At 43.1% G+C, this 19067-nt stretch overlaps 1 long non-coding RNA gene across 2 annotated transcripts in view; it reads left to right on the top strand.

The window, feature by feature from the left end:
- LOC128833468 (uncharacterized) overlaps nucleotides 1-19067 on the top strand; it is a 98668-nt gene that overhangs the window by 41149 nt on the left and 38452 nt on the right. For both annotated transcript variants that reach the window (XR_008444245.1, XR_008444244.1), the window contains exon 2: nucleotides 5295-5410. This is a non-coding gene — a long non-coding RNA (uncharacterized LOC128833468). The remainder of the gene's footprint in view (nucleotides 1-5294; nucleotides 5411-19067) is intronic.

Here is a 19067-nt window from a genome sequence, read left to right as displayed (position 1 = left end):
ATGCCATGAGCCAGCACCTATTTGAGACTCCACTGCAGTCCAGTCAATCTCAGCAGTCAAGCATGGGCGAGCCCGAGGTAGGGGAAGGAACCTCAGGTAAATGTGTAAATTGTATTTCCCATAACAATGATGTACTGATAGTGCCTCCAACTTAACAGAATACAGCTATCGAGTTTTCATTAAGGTGCTCATACTAGAAGAGATAGTGGTACAATAAAGAGGTAGCATTGTCACCTGCTTTTCATTCTCTTGTAGAGTTTGGCAAGGGTGCCATGTGGAATAGTTTGCTTATGTATACAGTGATGTCCCATGAATCTTCTTGAGAAGGTTTCTAGGCATAGCAGCCTTAGTTCTTCCTCAGTGGTAGGACACTTTCCCATGCCAGTTAGCGATAACGTAGGCAGGCACCATTGCAATACATAGTCTAGTTTCTCAAACTGGGGGTTGTGACCCCTCAGGGGGTTGTGAGGTTATTTTGTGGGGGGTGGTAAGCTCTCAGCCCCCACTCCCAAGCCCCGCTTTGCCTCCAGCATTTATAATACAGTGTTAAATATAAAAAAATGTGGTTTTTTTAATTTGTAAGGGGTGTCACACTCAGAGGCTTGATGTGTGAAAGGGGTCACCAATACAAAAGTTTGAGAATCACTGGGCTAGTAGCATATGGGCCCAGGCAGCATTCAAGATGCCAGCAGCTGCTGTGTCTCTGTTACCCTCAGGATCAGCTAAAATACCACTGCCTGTGGAAAATGGAGCCAGTATTCATTGCCATTGCCAAGATCCTGCAAGCCAGTGCTGCATCAGGCTGTGAGCAAAAGGCTTGGAGGGTGAACACTGCAGACAGACTGGCAAAGAAAATAGTGGCCAGAAGGAAGTCCCAGCAGAAAAAGGAGAGGGGGATGTACCAGGACATAATGGGGCTTCTCTGGCAGCAAACACAGATGCTGCAGACTGTTGTGGACCTACAGGTTCAACAATCCTGGGCTCACCTCCTTTTGCAGTCCATGGAGAACTCCATTAAAGCACCTCCCTACATTCCAGCCCCAACATTCCACATAGTATTAAGGCCTCATCCCTACCCCTACCAGTCCACACTGGACATTAAGGACAACCACTGCTTCACATACACTGATCTGTGAAAGCCACCAGTAGGTAAAATGGAATGAATGTTCTTTCCCCTTGATAAGTTCTGTTCCATTAATTTATTAAGTTTTTGATGGATTTGCTTATAAAGAGAACAGATTTTTGTTTGCACTTGCTTTGTTACTGAATAAAATTCTATTTGGAAAATAATTCATCTTTATTGGTTTACAACATATGCTGCAGAGTGCCTAGCAGTCCTGAAAACAACCATTTACTTGTTACTCTACACTATGACACAGCTCATAGTATCAGCAACAAACACAACATAATCATAAATGTGCAGCAAGCACTGCAAAATTAATAGGTGAATTGACCATGTTATAGTCAGAGATGTACACCAAGCACCACACAAGTACAAACAGGCCTCAAAACACCAGGGTCAGGCCTCAGTACACCACAATGCATTACTGTGGCTCACTGTTAAAGTGCTCTTTCAAAGCTTCCCTGAGCTGTATACCTCCGCATTGAGCTCTTCTAATGGTGCTTGTGTCAATCTGTTGAAACTCAGCAGACAGACACTCCCCCTCCACCCTAGTGGCAACTTTTCCCCATTTGCTTCACAGATATTACACAGGACACAGCAGGCAGCTATAACCAATGGGATATTTTTCTCACTGAGGCCCAAGCTTGTGAGTAAACAATGCCAGTGCCCCTTCAACCTACCAAAAGCACATTCACTGTCATTCTGCACCTACTGACCTGGTAGTTGAATCTTTCCTTGGTGCTGTTGAGGTACACAGCTTCATGAGTCCCTGCTTGTAAATTTCTGAACAGTCCTGTTTTCTTAAAGATGTGAGAGTCATTCACCTTCCCTGACCAGCTGATGCTGATGTTGGTGAAGTGTCCTGGTGATCCACCAAGGTTTGCATAACCACAGAAAAGTAGCTCTTCTTGTTGATGTATTCTGTGACAAGGTGGTCCGGTGCAAAATTAGGGATATGCATGCCGTCTATTGCTCCACCACGGTGCAGGAACCCCATTGCTGCAAACCCATCCACTATCTCTAGCATAAATAGAGAGAGTCACAGTCCTGCGTAGCAGGAAACAATTAATGACCCTGCAAACTTACAGGGCAATGGTCTCCACAGTGGCTTTTCCAACTCCAAAATGATTTCCCACTGGCCAGTAGCTATCTGGCATTGCAAGTTTCCACAGTGCGATCACTGCTCACTTCTCCACTGTTAGGGAAGCTCTCACATTGGTGTTCCTGTGCTGGAGGGCTGGAGCAAACTCAGCAAACAGATTCAGGAATGTGGCCTTGCACATCGAGAAGTTCTGCAGCTGCTGCTCATCATCCTAAGCCTGCATTATGATATGATTCCACCAATCAGTGTTCGTTTCTTGGGCCCACAAGTGGCACTTCACCATCTGCAGCTGCTCCATGAATGCCACCAATAATCTTGAATTGGTTCTCGCTATCTGCAGCAATCTGTCCTCCAAAAAATTGTCATTTGGCTCTGCAAATACCAGAGGATTGTGCATCCTGAGTTTGCAATGCTCATGACAATAGTGCAGAGCTGTGCAGGTTCTATGCTTCTGTCAGAGACGGTGGACAGGGAGAAGGGATGCACAAGTTGTGGGATTTTTTGAAAAGGTGTGAAAATTATGGGAAATAGATGACATTATGTAATAGAGACAGTTGAACACTGGGAAGTTGACCTCTTGTTCCCACTCATCTCTGCATGACTCATTTCTGCCCCACCATGCATTGCCAAAAGTTCCCAAAAGACAATGTGGTGTATGGAGGTGGGTTGCACACTGGGATACCTTTCCACGATGCACCACACTGTGCCTTGATACAAGCACTGCTGGTGAGTACATGCAGCACTGATGCAAGGAGGAAAGTATGCACCAGGAACATACTAACTGTGGTGGCTTTCTGCCAACACAACTTGCATTAATCAAAGTTTGTAGTGTAGACAAGGTCTTAGTCACTGCCTGCTAACTAGCTGGTTCTGTATGTACATTCTCATTTGTGGGTTCTTTTTCAAACAATAGGGTAGTGTTGCTGTGGGGGGTAGGAGGATTGCAGGGAAGGGAAAAGAAAATGATCAGGGATATAAAAAATCCTGGCAATGCTTTCCAACAAAAGATCTGTCCTCTATTGGCTGACATGGGGTGTTAATCTTTCTCTTTGCTCACAGCCTGATGCAGCACTGGCTTGCAGAGAATGTTGTAATATATCTTTTTTGTCAGAGCAGTTTATTTGTGTCAATAGTCCCTCTCTGTGTCCATTAGATTAGTTCCGTTGTGTGCCAATTATGTCTTCTGTGGCCGTCTTTTCTGAGGTAACTCTCTCCTCCAAAATGCTGTGGGCAGTCTTCTCTTGGGTGGCTACTTTGCACACGTTTTTCCCATAAAATTAATAGTAAAGTCAGTTGGCAGTTGTGAATCTTCTTTTCTGGTTGGCAACTCTCTCTCTCTCTTTCACAATTAGAGATTGCATGGAATTTGCTGGAAGCAGTGAGAGGGCTGATCTCTTGTGTATTAAAAATTGGACTTGATGTGTATGACACTAAAGTTAATTTTGTCAAAGCTATTGATGAATAAAACTTTCCCCATGTTTTCACTTTTTTGATTAAAGTTAACTCCTACTTTACAAGCTTATTAGGTATCTTGTATATTTCTCAGCTATAATGGTTGCAATAATTAGGGGGATAATTAAACTTCAAAGCTATGTGTTCTTGAAGGTTCAACTAGAACACACAAAAGCAAACAGATCTGCAATTAAGGCTATAAAAATCCATCTTTAATGGGCTAGAGTGACTGGGGATTATGCATTAAAACCATTTGTCATTTAGAAGACTCCCACCTCTACAATATCTAGATGTAACAGACGACTCAGGACATGGAATCTGACTGAAAATTCTAGGTTTGGGATTATAGTAATCTGTTTATTTCTTTTAATATAAATTGATTCTCTTTAAAGGGTATAGCTAAAATTCATTGTAGATAAGCAAGAGAATTCCATCCAGGATTTTGCCTTAACAGGCATATGTAAAAATGCTAGCTGCTGTTTCATTCCAAAATAATGAACAAAGATCTTGATTCTGCTTTTAAATCTGTGCATGTGAATCATCAAAAAGTGCATTAATCTTTCTGTGTGTGGGTTAGCTATGGCTATGTAGCAAATTGTTGCTCCCTCAGGATTGTACTGTCATCCAAAAGGGTGTTAGGACAGCTATGTGGGTCATCTCTATCTGTGGGCTTGGAGATGGCCCAAGTGGGTGGTGGATTGACTAAAACTGGGGAGGTCGTAGACCTACATGCTAGTTACTCATATCCAACTGTCTGAAATGGGCATCTGAGGAGCAAATTTCTTGGGTGTAACTTATTTCATACACTCGATGGAATAAACGTTGCATGCAAACATTCTCAGATATGCAGTCAGTGGGGAGGCTGCCTGTGATTTAATATATCTTTCAACTAGCTAAGATACTCAGAGGCAGAAATAAAGCAGATTTGTGACATTCTCTAGAGGACATCTTTGGGTTCATAAATGAGGGATTGCCATCTTTGCTTGGTGGATCCCCTTTTGGGATGGAATGGTCTGTTTCCCCACTGGCCCCTGGCACCATCTCTGACAGTCGCATTTTCTCGTTCCTGTTCATTCAGTCCCATTTTCTTCTTTTCTGACTCTTTCCCTTATACTCTTTCTTTTCTTGTGTGTATGTATGTTTTGCTGTTGCTTGTTTTAAAATATTTACTTTTTTATTCTTGCTTTGGAGCTTCTGCTCCCTATTCCCTGCTCTCAGAAAATGACATGTCCCTTGAGATATGTGGCAGGGAATCCATTCTTACCTGCTCTATGGAGGTGTCAACAATGCACCAAAATTTCCTACACAACACTACCACTAGTTAACCTTCACTGGTAGCAGCAACGGTGAAAAGCTAGTATGGACAGGGCTCCTGAAGCTAGCCAGGGTTATAAGCACCATGTTATCTAACTCTGCTGGGAGCTGGTTTATGTGACACACCACAGTGACTCTGAGCACCCCTGGACAGGGGGGAGGGAGGGGCTTGGCAGAAAAGTTATTACAATTTGGATGTGAATTAGCCTTTTTGTGTCACTTCCAGGGAGCTGAAGGGGGGACAATGCACATCTTCTCCTTCTCAACCCCTGCCTGCCTTGACTCTCTCCCTTCCTCACACAGGATCCAGGAAGAGGTGAGGTAAAGGACAGTGCCCTAGAGTTGTGTGAGTCCCACTTTAGCAGAGAGGAGAAGAGACCTATCTGTGGGGGGCCTTTTCTCACATAGATCTACACAAGGTGAGTGGGTGGCCTGGCATTGTATTTGGGAGTCAAAATAAGGTTCATTGCAAGAAAAAACTGTATGGATGAGTAAACTGTTCTTCCCAGCCACAACTGGCCAGAGGAATTGGTATCCCTTAAGGGGCTACATCTTATGTGTTTACTTGCTATGTGTGACCATGCACAGTGATGTCAACAGCCTTCCTCTTAAGAGCTCTTTCACACAAGCTGGATCTGGGCTACAAAGGAAGCTTCACTAACCTTTGGTACAGGAGTACATGCCTTGTTAGTAAATATTTTGCATGTGTGTAAAGCTCTGGGAAATTACAGACTGGAGTTTCTTGCCTACCAAGTACTATAGGAGCAGAGTTGGGGATTTGAGCCCCTGATATTTAATCAGGGAGGAATCAGTAATTTTTCCTTCTCAGCCCAAATCCTTTGCTATAAACTGACCTGGGGCTTCCTTACTGGCAAACATAGAGATCTACATCCTGTATTTGTGTTGTCTTCTTAGGCAAATGTTGGGTGTGAGGGTTGGCCCAGAGAGTGGGGGGAAGGGAAGGGTGGGTAGGGTTACCATATTTCAGCAAGCAAAAAAGAGGATGGGAGGAGCCCCGCCCTAGCGCCGCCCCTGCCCCTCCCACTTCCCGCCCCCCCCAGAACCCCCAACCCTCCCCCCGTTCCTTGTCCCCTGACTGCCCCCTCCTGGGACCCCTGCCCCTAACTGCCCCCCCAGGACTCCACCCCCTATCTAAGCCTCCCTGCCTCTTGTCCCCTGACTGCCCCAACCCTTATCCACACCCCCACCCCCAGACAGACCCCTGGGACTCCCACGCCCCATCCAACCACTCCCCACCCCCTGACAGCCCCACCCCCAGAACTCCCAACCCATCTAAACCCCTTTGCTCCCTGTCCCCTGACTGCTCGGATCCCTCTCCCCACTCCTGCCCCCTGACAGCTCCCCCCCAGAACTCCCAACCCCCCACCCCCCACTCCTTGTCCCCTGACTGTCCCCTCCTGGGACCCCTGCTCCTAACTGCCCTCCAGAACCCCACCCCCTACCTAAGACTCCCTGTTCCCTGTCCCCTAACTGCCCCCTCCTAAGACCCCCCCCAACTGCCCCCCAGGACCCTACCCCCTACCTGTACCCTGACTGCCCAAAACTTTCTCCACTCCCCCCAAAAAGCCCCCCCCCCGAACTCCCGACCCCCCCCCCCCCTTGACTGCCCCCTCCAGAACCTCCCTGCCCCTTTTCCTGCCCCCTGACCCCCTTACCCTGCTGCTCAGAACATGGTGTTGGGCTCTGTGCGAGCCGGACACGTGGCTGCGCTCCCCAGCACAACACACAACCCGGTCCCTGGCCCTGCACAGTGCTGCTGGAGCCGGGCTGCAGGGGAGGAGGAGCTGCCGGCTCAGAATGCAGGGAGGGAGGAGCTTCTCTACAGCTGCTCCGGAGTCCAGCCCGTGACTTTCCTGCAGCCCTCCCAGCCGCTCACTCTGCTCTGCCGGGGAGGGGGGAAATCCTGGACATTTTGAGTGATTTACAAATTCCCCCTGGACGCTATTTTTAGCACAAAAAGGAGGACATGTCCGGGTAAATCCGGACGAATGGTAACCCTAAGGGTGGGTGGATTCATCGCTAACGTGTTGACCCCTGGTGTAGGGACTGTTTTCATTGTGTCTTGCACAGTGCAGGGCCTCCTGTTGGCACTTACAGAAAATGAATGATAACTATGGACCAGACATTGCCCTGGTTAAGTTTGTGGTGTGGAACCAAGAGAGTGAAAGCCAAATGAGAGAGAAAAAAGAAGTGGAAAAATAGGGCCTCATATGCACTCCTTAGCTGAGTACAGTCCCCATTGAATCCAGACCTCTGGATTTGGCCTAAGCTTTCAGCAGGGAGGAGGCACAGGAGATGTTAAAAAACAAAGCCAAGCAAAGCAAACCCTTAGCTGCCTAAAAGGGGCAGAGACAAGAGCTTTGTGCCCTTTCTGCCCTGCATTTTCAGGGGAAGCTCCATGTTCAAAGGCTGGTTCTTTCACTTTAAATACTGTTCTGCTTTGATTCAAAAGAAGGCCAAGATTTTCACCCACCCAAACCCACCAGATTGCATGGACTTTACTGGGGTATGGGGGAGCTCAGTGGGCTGGTTTCACTTTAACTGAATCCACTGAGCACCTCAACTCCCACAGCCAGCTTGTATCTTTATGGTGAAGTTAAGGGGCTTCCCCCACCCCAACTCACACTGGTTAATGTCTTTGGGCTGCAGATATTCTTTGGCCGGTGCTGTCTGCCATGACAGCAGCAGCAGCCATGGCTTCTCTCTTCTGCAGCAAGTGCTGCCTCTGGATGCTGCTTCCCCTGAACTATCGTACGCAGGTTGGGGGCTCTTTTTTCCTAGAAACAGGAATAAAGGAAGAACATTAGATGGGAGGCCTTGAAACAATCTACAATTATATTAAAATGTGAGTTCAATGTTGTCAACTCCCTTTAGTCTTTACACCCACTTACTCACAGAATTTCTGTCTTAGCTGCAAGGCATTTGGAAAATGACACTTTTACCTATGACACCATGCCATTTCCTTGGCAGCTGATTGGGCCCAAACCAAGAGCACAGATCTCCCTGTCTTACTCCTGGTGAAGTTCCCAACTCTGTGAAGATTACAGTAAATCCAGATTTGAACTTCTCAGGTGACTTCATCTCTATAGCAGGCTAAAGCTGATCCAACCTCCCTGAATTTTAAGGAAGCTCAAATCTGGAATCTAATTAGTTCTCCCTTGTTGTTGCATGAATGACCCACAGAAACTAGCTAAATGTACAGGGGAAAGAGTGAAACTGACTACACACAAAATGCTGTCATGCCCACATCAACAAACAGTAAAAAGTTATATTTTTCTCTCATTGCTTTGCTATCAAAAATTTAAGCTCTAATTCTGTTGGGTGTCTGTGCAGGGGTGAACCTGCACAGGCAATTGCAGGACTTAGGGCCTCAGGCAGAATTGTGACTTTTAAGTTCAGTGTCCATTAAAGTTTCCCATAACTTTTTAAAATTATTTCATTAAATAAAAGGGAAAGGCTCCTTTCTTCCACTGATGGAAAAAACCCAAAACACGTTTTTTGGCACTGAATAGATGACAAAATAATAATAATGATGTCCGGATTTCCACTCTAATACAAATGTTTTCAAAACAGCAAATAGGTTTGGAAAAATTAACAAGACAAGTGACAGATCAGTGTTTTAAATGTGGAAAATTTTGAAAGATTTTCTCAAAGTGAAAATAATTCTTTAATGTCTTGGGGCTAAATTTTGCCCTCCAGTGGAAATACACTGTGAGCGGAATAGACGGGTCAGGACACTCTATGACATGAGGTTCCTTCAAATCATCCCCTCAGGAATAGTAGTACGATGTGAGAGGCAGGGGATGTAACCTCTCAACACCAGGAATCTGAGGTTCTGCAGAGAAGGGGACCCCCAGTCCCATGGAAGGGTTCAATCATCCACATTGCTTCTCAGATCAGACTTACTTCCTGGCAGCATGACATCGATAGGAGCTGTGCTGTTATCAGGCTACAGGCAGAGTGTTGTTGTTTTTTAATTTAGATGTGGATACTCACCAACACAGGAAGGGAAAATCCTTTAGAGACCAGCTTCTTTACAACCACTGCCTTTCCATGGATTTCTTCTCAGAAATTGGCCAGTATCTGTGCATGTTATTGCTGCATGTTTATATCATTTTTTGCTTGGCCAGTTTTGCTGAATAAATATTGTATATTTTGAGCATTAGAAGGGATTGGCCTGAAGTTGAACCAAAACCCTGGATCCCATCACCCTCAAATTTTGGTTGGTTTCAGAATCTGAATTTAGATCCAGTTCTGTGGCTGTTCCCTAACTATGTAATGAGTGGAAACCTCTGATCCAAAGATCCCTGAACTTTGTGGGATGGGTATTACTTCATGATCCACATCCTGATCCAGTTTTTGCAGCCAGACTTATCTCTAGACATCAGTGAGCACTAATAGGAATACAACTAGGAAGTAGTATTTACAGGTTTTGATCTTCAGGATTGAATAATAGTAATGACTCAAAAAAATGTCAAATGACTATATTACATTGTAATTAGGTTCATAGCAGTCTGGTTTCCACTCATATTCAGAGTTGTGGATAATGTGTTTTTGCTGTCCAAGGGTTCTTTGTTCTCACAAATCTTTTGTGAATAGGAATTTATTGTTGAGGAATCCACCTTAGGCACGAAGATGACAAACAAAAGAGCATCAATTTCCCACTGTTCCCAGTATTATGCTAATGCAATGACAGACAGGCACCCCACTGAACAACATTCAGTCCTATGGAATTCACTCTAAAGGTTATATTGTATTCTTAGGGGAGAGCTGTCAGGTTATGAAATGGGTAAAAAGCTGGAAAACATATAGTTGTTAAAGTATTATAGCTATTTTTCCTAATGTTGGAAATTCACAGATGCTTGTATAGATGCTGAAGGCAATGCATTAGGAACTGATGGTGGCTGATTATTATCCAATCAGTTCCTGATGCAGTATCTGCGACATCAAAAACTCTGTAATGGTTTTGGTTGTATCCTATATTTTTCAAACACAATGTCCTCAGTTACCATTTTGTTTTCACTTTCAAACTTTAAACACTCACTCCCACTAAAGCCAATACATTAATATGCCTGGAAAACTGTTTCCTGCACCTTCCAATTTTTAAGGAAAAAGGCACCTTTTCTTAGGACGGAATAGAATTATCTTAGAATTACCAGTAGTCACTCTAATGAGCATTCCCTGCAAGTCTTATGCAACTGCAAAGCTTGCTGTATTCCAGACCATTGTGTGTGGATAGAATAGTTTAAGGTATGTATATTAGTCGGCAAGTGTTCTGCCTCTTTAAAATGCTGTAACCATAAGGCAGGAAATGATGTAGGTTTTCAGCAGGGCGAGTCTGCAAATTCAATGAGTGTTCAAATTGTGAAAGCCATGAGAAATAGTAAACTCATGCCAGTGTGTATGGACTTTTTGTATGCAACAGCTTGGCAATGAGAACTGTACACCCAGTGTTACTATCCTGCTCCTCACACATTTTTGGATTTATCAAGAGCACCACTGCTAAAATGAATAATCTGATTTCAACTGCAGGTTGCAGTAGCCTGCATATATGTTTCCAGTGCATAAAAATATGCTGCATTCATCTGTTGCCTTGGTGCACTACACCGGGGGCCAATAACATGTACTACATAAGCGGAGAGTGGCCATTGTGACCTACACCTTCAGTTCCTCAGCAAGTGCTGCTTCCATATCCATCACTGATCAAAAGAGTGCAGCGAGGGAATACTTCACTTTGCAGTTGAATTAAAGAATTAGCTGCTCTTATTTTGGGTGAACACGTCTAGAATGAAATAATCCAGAAAGTGTCAGAATATAGGTAACACACTATTTAAGCCAGTGTCTCTGCTACTGTGCTTTTGTAGTGAACCAACAAATTATTTGGGGCTATGTCCTGCAATTTATTGCAACAAGCACCAGTGGTTCAGGGATTTCCCACCCCACAGAAAATATCAATCAAGCAAGGAAAGACAAGGGGCTGTGGATTGCCAGGCAATGTTATTGTTAATGTTTGTATTGCCCACTATTCAGAATGCGTCAGTATAGGTCTCTAACTGTTCTGGCTGATGGATTTTGAAAGTAGTATGCACCCATTGGTCTCTAGTCTTCCCTCTGGCCCCTTTGTGCCAGCTAGGCGGTGCAATCTCCCTGAGGAATAGCCCCTTTTGCAGGGGCCTGCCAGCAATGTGTTGCCTCTGCCACAGCCCTGGTGCAGTGATCATTCTAGTTTGAGGGAAGGTAGACTGGAAGCAGGAAGGAGTAGACTGGAGTTTCGCCAGGCCAGACCACTGTCCTAGCTATTCCGCACTAATGCAAGGACCCATAGAGGCTTTAGCAGGGCTGTGAATTATGGCTGTTCTAGCCTGTGCTGGGGGCCTACTAGCTCCCGCAAGTTCTAAACAGTGGCTGGTGCTTAACTGCTTCCTCTGACACCAACCCCATTTTGTCCAACCCAGGCTTCAGAAAGCTCAGATAGTAAGAAACAATCCTTACCATGAATCAGATCTGAAATATATTTAACACTAGCATTTTTAATTACAATTGACATCTTCCAGGTTTCACTGCTGGAGGTGAACACCATGTTGAAAATAGAGCTGGTTAAACCATATGCAGTGTAAGCCTGTGCTTGGGCTACAAATCATTTGTGCATTGTTCCTGATTTCCCCAAGTAGATGTATTATTTGTAAGTATTAGCCAAATAGCTTGGAGGAATAATGTTCAGACCACAGCTTTTCATGTCAGCTATTCATGGAATATCCATCTATAGGCCCAGCTCTAGACACAAAACTGAAGTTATGAGCTCGCTGTGGTCATTAGAAATCCCATGGTACCGTTTGCAAAGCTGGTGTCAGTGTCTGGGCAACATATAAGGTCCTAAACTACATCCAGTATTCACCTTCACTCAAATTTTACTACAGCTTATCTGACACAAATGCCAATTAGTTCATTAGGTCTTGGTGTTAATGTATTTTGCAATCTTTGTGTGTCCCAAGATGGTTTAGTAATTCTTACTATTGTGAATACTAGGGATGGGAGGAAGGTATTTATAATGAATTAGGGGATTTATGCAACATTTTCCAGGCAAAACCAAACTGTTCCAAGTGAACCTGATGATTGGTGAGGGATATATTGAAGTCCCTAAACATACCAGGGACATAACAAGTGCTTCTCTTATTATCCTTCTGCAGTAATTATTTAGATGGGAATAAATATCACAGAACCAAGGCTGTTTCAGGCATCGTACTGTCATCTTAGAATGATTTCCTCTTAGATTTTATAGCACTAAAAAGGCTTTCTATTCTTTATTCTCAATTTAGCACCAACTTTTATACATTGAGCTCAGCCTACTCTTGTCATAGTGCCTTTTCCAGTTGCTGTTGCGGATAGTACATGAATGTTACATGACTAGGTTCTGGCAGAATGTAAATCCTTTCTGGACACATAAATGAAGTATTGATATCGTACTTGGAGTCCACATCCTTAAAACCCAGATGAATATTGGAACTTGAACCTAACTCTCATATATGTACTGGGTATTTATAATATTCTTATCACCTTTGTAAGTATAGTTCTGATCTAAAAGCCATTAACTTCAATGGGAGTCCTTCCATTGACTTCGGTGGGCTTTGGACCAGACTCTAAGACACTAATGCTGCAAACTGTAAATCACAAAATGCCAATGATGGCTAAGGAATTGGCATTTTGGTTTGATGGCTCTTTTTTTTTTTTTTTTTTTTTTTAAAGTATCTGCACAGAGATGTTGGAGGGGGCAGCAGTTGAGACTGTCCAGTTAGAACACTTTATCTTCATGTCCAATAAAGGTGTGCTGCAGTATAATAGGTTGCTCCTTTGATTATCTGATATCCAGCTACTTCTAGTGAACTATGACATCCATCCTACCTAAGATGCTTGGGCTTGAGGATGTCATTTTACTTTGTATTTTTTTAATGGCTTCTCCAGCATCACAGTCAATTTAAAGCCAGAGACGAGCTGCTCGTGGTGTTTATTTGAGATGTTTAACGTGTGGTATATAAAGGCAAGTGGCAAGACCTTGCACTTCTAATTTCCAAGCAATACATCACCTGCTGGTGCCATAAATGAGGACATAGCTATGGTAGCCTTGTTTCTAGGAATGGGAGATTATTGGCATTTTATCCTAGTTCATGGTTGCCTTCCCCTATTTAAAACAGGATTCAAGAATCACAACTGGTTTGCATTGCAAAAGCTGGTTGCAATTGCTTAGGTTAACACAGAAGTTACCACTTGCACCATTTAAGGTAGATGACAGCTTATGATGGCATAGTAGTCACTTGTGACAATTCAGGGATCTGAAAACCTGGGTAGAGGTTTATACCATCTGGTGAAATGGGACCAAGAGCAGTGCTCTCCTACATAAAGTTTGGTGTTAGACCAGTCATTTCCAGGAGACTTTGTTATCATCTGTCATTTTCTCATGGTATGGAAAATTGATTGTACGTTAGGAAGAGTGATAACTAACAGATAGCTTCTCTTGCCTTTCCATGAGGCTATAACTCACATAATTCCCTGCTTTATAGTTATCAGTAGTGGGAGTCTGGTATCCAGCGTATGTATTTCATGATAGTAAAGAGACAAGAGGGTTAAACACTAATCTTATGTATGTGGGGTTTTTTTTAATGCAACGGAAACTCTTGGTGCTGTAATTTAGATGGCAGCACAGGTCTATTGATCCACTAGAGCAAAGAAATTGCTGTGTTTAGCATAATCCCAGATACCACTGTGAGAGAATGTATTAATTGCTCACAGTTGCCAGCTGAGATTAAGCCAATTCACAGCCATCCAGGTTAGGCCTGCAAGTGGAATCATGTCAACTAAGTTCCTTCCCTAAATGCCTTAGATAGGAAAAATGGCACCAATCCATATACCACACCTGGTACTGTGAAGATCAGTCATTAAAACATTTAGGGTTTCTCTGTGTGTCCTTTCTCAGTAAAATGTTATCAAGCAACTCCCTTTTGCTGAACTTAAACCCAGTTCAGCGAGATTCAGCACACACTGATCTGCATGTAAAACTGTTAAAGTGTAACTCAGACTTGGCCTTTCTGGTTCAGTTAGTGCTTTATGTAGTTTCTCATGTGTAATAAAGAATACAATAAAATATAAATTCAAGGGAACTATTACACTGTCAGACATGGAAAAGATTTATTTAAGCAAACTAGAAATCATTGCTGTGGTTCTCCATTGCATAACACTAGCCTTAGGCTAGTGTCACCCTTCTGAAGTCAGTGGATTTACACCAGGGTAAGAGCAGCGTGACAGACTGCAGAACTAGGCTCAATCTGCACTTGTATTTGATGGTCATTATAAAGCTAGTAACCAATCTGGAGAATGTAGATAGAGATATATACTGTGACAAACCCAGACAAGTGAGGTACAGGAGTCTGGTAGAGGGCAAATATACTGGTCACTGGATGAGTAGTTTTCTGGTCCCTGAGTGACCAGAGCAGGGGCTGCACTAGAGTAATCAGGAACCTGCTAGAACCAGTTAAGGAAGGCAGGCTAATTAGGACACCTGGAGCCAATTAAGAAGAAGCTGCTAGAATCAATTAAGGCAGGCTAATCAGGGCACCTGGGTTTTAAAAGGAGCTCACTTCAGTTTGTGGGGTGAGTGTGAGGAGCTGGGAGCAAGAGGTGCAAGAAGCTGAGAGTGAGAGGGTGTGCTGCTGGAGGACTGAGGAGCACAAGCGTTATCAGACACCAGGAGGAAGGTCCTGTGGTGAGAAAAAGGAAGGTGTTTGGAGGAGGCCATGGGGAAGTAGCCCAGGGAGTTGTAGCTGTCATGCAGCAGTTACAGGGGGCACTATAGACAGCTGCAGTCCACAGGGCCCTGGGCTGGAACCCGGAGTAGAGGGCGGGCCCAGGTTCCCCCCAAACCTCCCAATTGACCTGGACTGTGGGTTCTTCCAGAGGGGAAGGTCTCTGGGCTGTTCCCCAACCCACATGGTGAATCTCTGAGGCAGGAAAATCTGCCAATAAGCGCAGAACCCACCAAGATAGAGGAGGAACTTTGTCACAATACTTTATGAAATAAAGTGAAGGAATTATGTAGGCATATACAAATGGGTATATGGTGGAGATGTACTGGAGATGTTTGTTTTGGTTATAAGAAAAAAATTGTGTGAGAGATGGACATCTGAATCAAGGCCACAGAAAAGTTATCTGAAGGGACAAGTAAAATATGAGCATGTGTTCTGGAAGTGATGACTTACTTTTGGCTGAAACTTGTACAAAATCATGTTAAAGGAAGATGAATCACTTCATATTTCATCAGCATTCTGCCATTTTGTTGCATACCATTCGCAGAACCAAAATATGGTGGTGAAGAGGCTCTATGGGCCATATTCATTTTAATATCTAAACTGTGACTATACTATAGAACATCCGCAGGGAGGGTTTAATTTGTAGAAGACATTCATCAGTATCTGCACAGCACTGTAAATTAGGCTTGCTGCACACGTAGATTGTGATAGGTGATATTAAATTTGCATCCAATGCACACTCTGCATTGCTGTCTCCAGGGCCTAGGCCTTAGTGGCACCAGGCAAAAAGAGGAAACCAAGAATAAAGCAGATAGAGAATCAGGTTGCACGCCCCAAATGGCAGTACCTACTGCTTGTGAGCAATGTTCCCTCTAATGTTTTCCATCCATATGCAGAATGAATTTTGTTACGTGCACCATATTGAGGAAATGTGCAGATGTGCACCACCAGTAGAAACAAAAAAACCTAGATGTAATCTATATTTTTAAAAAATTACCATAGGTATGGAAGAAGAAGAAGAAAGAATATTAAAACATTCATTCTGCACATGGATGGAAAAAAATAGAGGGAACATTGACAAGCACATTCTCTCCAGTGGCTTCCAGGAGAAATTTTGGTCCCTTTGCATCACCTGTAGAATACTTCTGCCTTCAAAACACAGTACTTAGCCTTAATCTAAAACTTTTTACAGATGACCTAATGCTACCAGTACAATGAGATTTTTTTTCATCTGGCTCAATCTCTTGCACTCCCAATCTACATGGTGCTAAAAATAAAAAGAAAAACCTGACATTTAAAAAATGAATTAAATAATGGATGCTCTTAGATCACTATTTGAAACATGGGCAGCTGTGAAGGACAAATGATCTGTATTAACAGGTGGCAGTTGCTACAGTGTGCTATCAGAGCAAGCACAACAAACGCATTGTGTTAAAATTTAATTTGTTCTCATCAGTGGTGCCACTAGCAATGGAAGCCCTGTGTTGAAGCAGATTATTTATTTATTTATTACTATTATTTGGAGAAAGAGGGTCATACTAGTTTGGATTCTTTAATGTTCCACTTTTCACAGTTTTTTTTATCTGAATATTTTCTAGCATTGCTTTGCAATCAATTCTTAGTGGGAATGAAACTTTGATTTCTTCCTTAGGATTTGATTTGTTTTGATGCATTTCTTTATGAAGCTAGATGGGACGATAGGCTGAAAGATATTCATCAAAAATATTTTCAGAACCGTTTGGCACCACATTGGTATATCTCCAGGTATGGATGATTGAATAATTAAAGATGGATTTAAAATATGGGAGGTGGGAGATCACTTGTTTAGAAACCACACAAAGTAATAACACAGGCTTTATTGCTTTGCACATTTTGTCACTTATTAGAACAGCCTCTATAAGAACATAGTGGGCTGGAACAGAGAGCCAGAATTTAAAAATAGATACAAATACCTAGTTATTATGTAGTGCTTGTCATCAGTAGATCTCAAAGCGCTTTACAAAGGAGGTCAGTATTATTATCCCTCTTATACAGATGGGCAGCTGATGCACAGAGAGGTGAAGTGACTTGCCCAAGTCACCCAGCAGGCCAGTGGCTGAAGCAGGAGTAAAACCCTGGTCTCCTGAGTCCCAGTCCAGTGCTCTATTTATCTGTGCACCCAAAAGTGCCTATCTTATCATGTGCAATTGTGGTAACCACACACACATTCTTGCGTCATTTGTAATTATGACAAACTTGGCCCTTCTTTGTCAATTAACACTGAGATGGAAGGGGGAACTCATGCCATTGTTTCTGTCTGCAGATTCTAAAAGACAATATTCCATTAGCTAAGCATTCAGAGCTGATCGTTGCTTTCTGCAGTTGCATAAGGACTATAACCTTGTTCCTCTTTAAAAAAAAAAAAAAAAAAAAGAGAGCTTAAGTTCTGCAGAAAATCATGGGGCTACCAGGGAAGTAATGTTCAGTCTGACCCGCTGGGAAGTGGAGGGCACTGGAGACCAATACAATGGGGATTGTCTTTGTACACAGCACATACGTAGAAATAAGAAATAGGTGGAATAGAGGAGATGATTGGAGCTGCTGAAACAAATGTGCATCATACACTGGAGGAATAATTTAAATGTGCTGCTCCATATATGACATGGGAACACAAGTCACTACTTCCCCATGCCTCCCCCCAAATGCCCTCTCTCTTTCTGCCCAGATCTTTTTTCAGCACCTGCCACACCACCCTGCTTCCCTTACTCTTCTCCAACCTTCAACCCCGGCCACTGTCCCCCATCCTTTCCCCTATCTTGTTCCTCCCTTGTTCAGTGTGGGGTTTGTATACCCCATCACACTGGCACAGACCTGATGGGCCAGATTAAACCCTGTGAGTACAAGGATGTGCACTATATCCGCCACTCCAACTTTTCCTGCACTGCTACTGCTGCTACCCCTCTCCCAGAGCTTCAGTCAGGAGAAAACACCTGTACATTCTAACCAGGGCTCCCTAGGAGCTCCTCTATCAGAGGCTGCCCAAGACAGGCACTGAATCTATGCATATCCAGACCAGCTTGTCCACATCTCGAGCTTGCCCCATCCACTTTAGGAGCTGTACTAGTCAGTTCTAGCTGCCCCTAGTCAGTTGAGTGAGAATTGCAGGTAGCTTGTGCTATTGCATCCCCAGCTGTTGATGGCATTTCTACCCCCAAAGCCAGGGTTCTGCTACAACATGTGAATCTGGCCCAATAGCCATTAATCCCTGGCCCCAAAATAGTAAATAAAAACAAATACTTGTTTTACTCTACAATAAATTTGAAAGTAAACTCAATTAAAAATAACCACTGAGGTATTTCACCTGCATGTTGAAATGTAAATTCCCCACAAGCTGCTAACAGCACAATTATTTAATTTCTGGAAATAGTTTCCTGGCACTCCTGCAGGATTCCTTGTATGCCAGTAATGCATACTTCAGGCTTTCCTGAAGATATTTTCAAAGCTGTATGCGAGGTAGGTACCAGTAAATTCCAGCAATAAATACTGCTCATTACTTCTTAAAAGTCCTCACTTCCCTCAGTCTTCTAAAATAACAAACACTTGATACCAAACATGAATTTACTGACTACCATGTAAAGGAAATGAGCTCCAGCTATATATAGTCATGTAGGTCTGGAGTAAACAAAGTTATTTTTCCATTCATAAACAGTGAGTTCATTTTCTAATCTGCCCTGGGAAAGAACATTCTTTCTCAAAGCAAATTACTATCCCTCTCATTTTCCTTTAGATGAATTTTTGAAGACTCATAATCCAAATATCTTCTCTTGAAAACATCATATTTAAAAAGATGAACTCATCCAGGGGATGCATGAAGTAATTATATTACAGAGATCTAGATTTGGTTCAGACTCACCCAGCAGTAAGTGTGGCTTCTTAATTAGGTTCTCATAGTTCAAATATAACTTGTAATAATTTTGTCCATTGTTTTACAACTATAAACAACATATTTTCAAACTTCAGTGATCTTATCCACGTAACTTTTCTATCTGTGACTCATAAAATAAAATGTATTATCAAACAGTTTGCTGCAGTTAACTGTATGCTATCATTTTGGCAATTTGGCTTGAGTTCAGGTCAACTTACCAGAGGTGCAGTAGATGAAGAACTGAATGCTTATAGTTACTGTGCATGAAGAGACCAGATTGCAGAAACTCTACAGGTAATTGTGAGATTGCTATAAATACATCACATTTGCCTGCAGAGATTTCCCAGTCTATGA

Source organism: Malaclemys terrapin, chromosome 3 (genome assembly GCF_027887155.1).
Source record: "Malaclemys terrapin pileata isolate rMalTer1 chromosome 3, rMalTer1.hap1, whole genome shotgun sequence".
NCBI classification, from domain to species: domain Eukaryota; kingdom Metazoa; phylum Chordata; order Testudines; family Emydidae; genus Malaclemys; species Malaclemys terrapin.
This window is presented reverse-complemented; position numbering and strand designations above follow the sequence as displayed.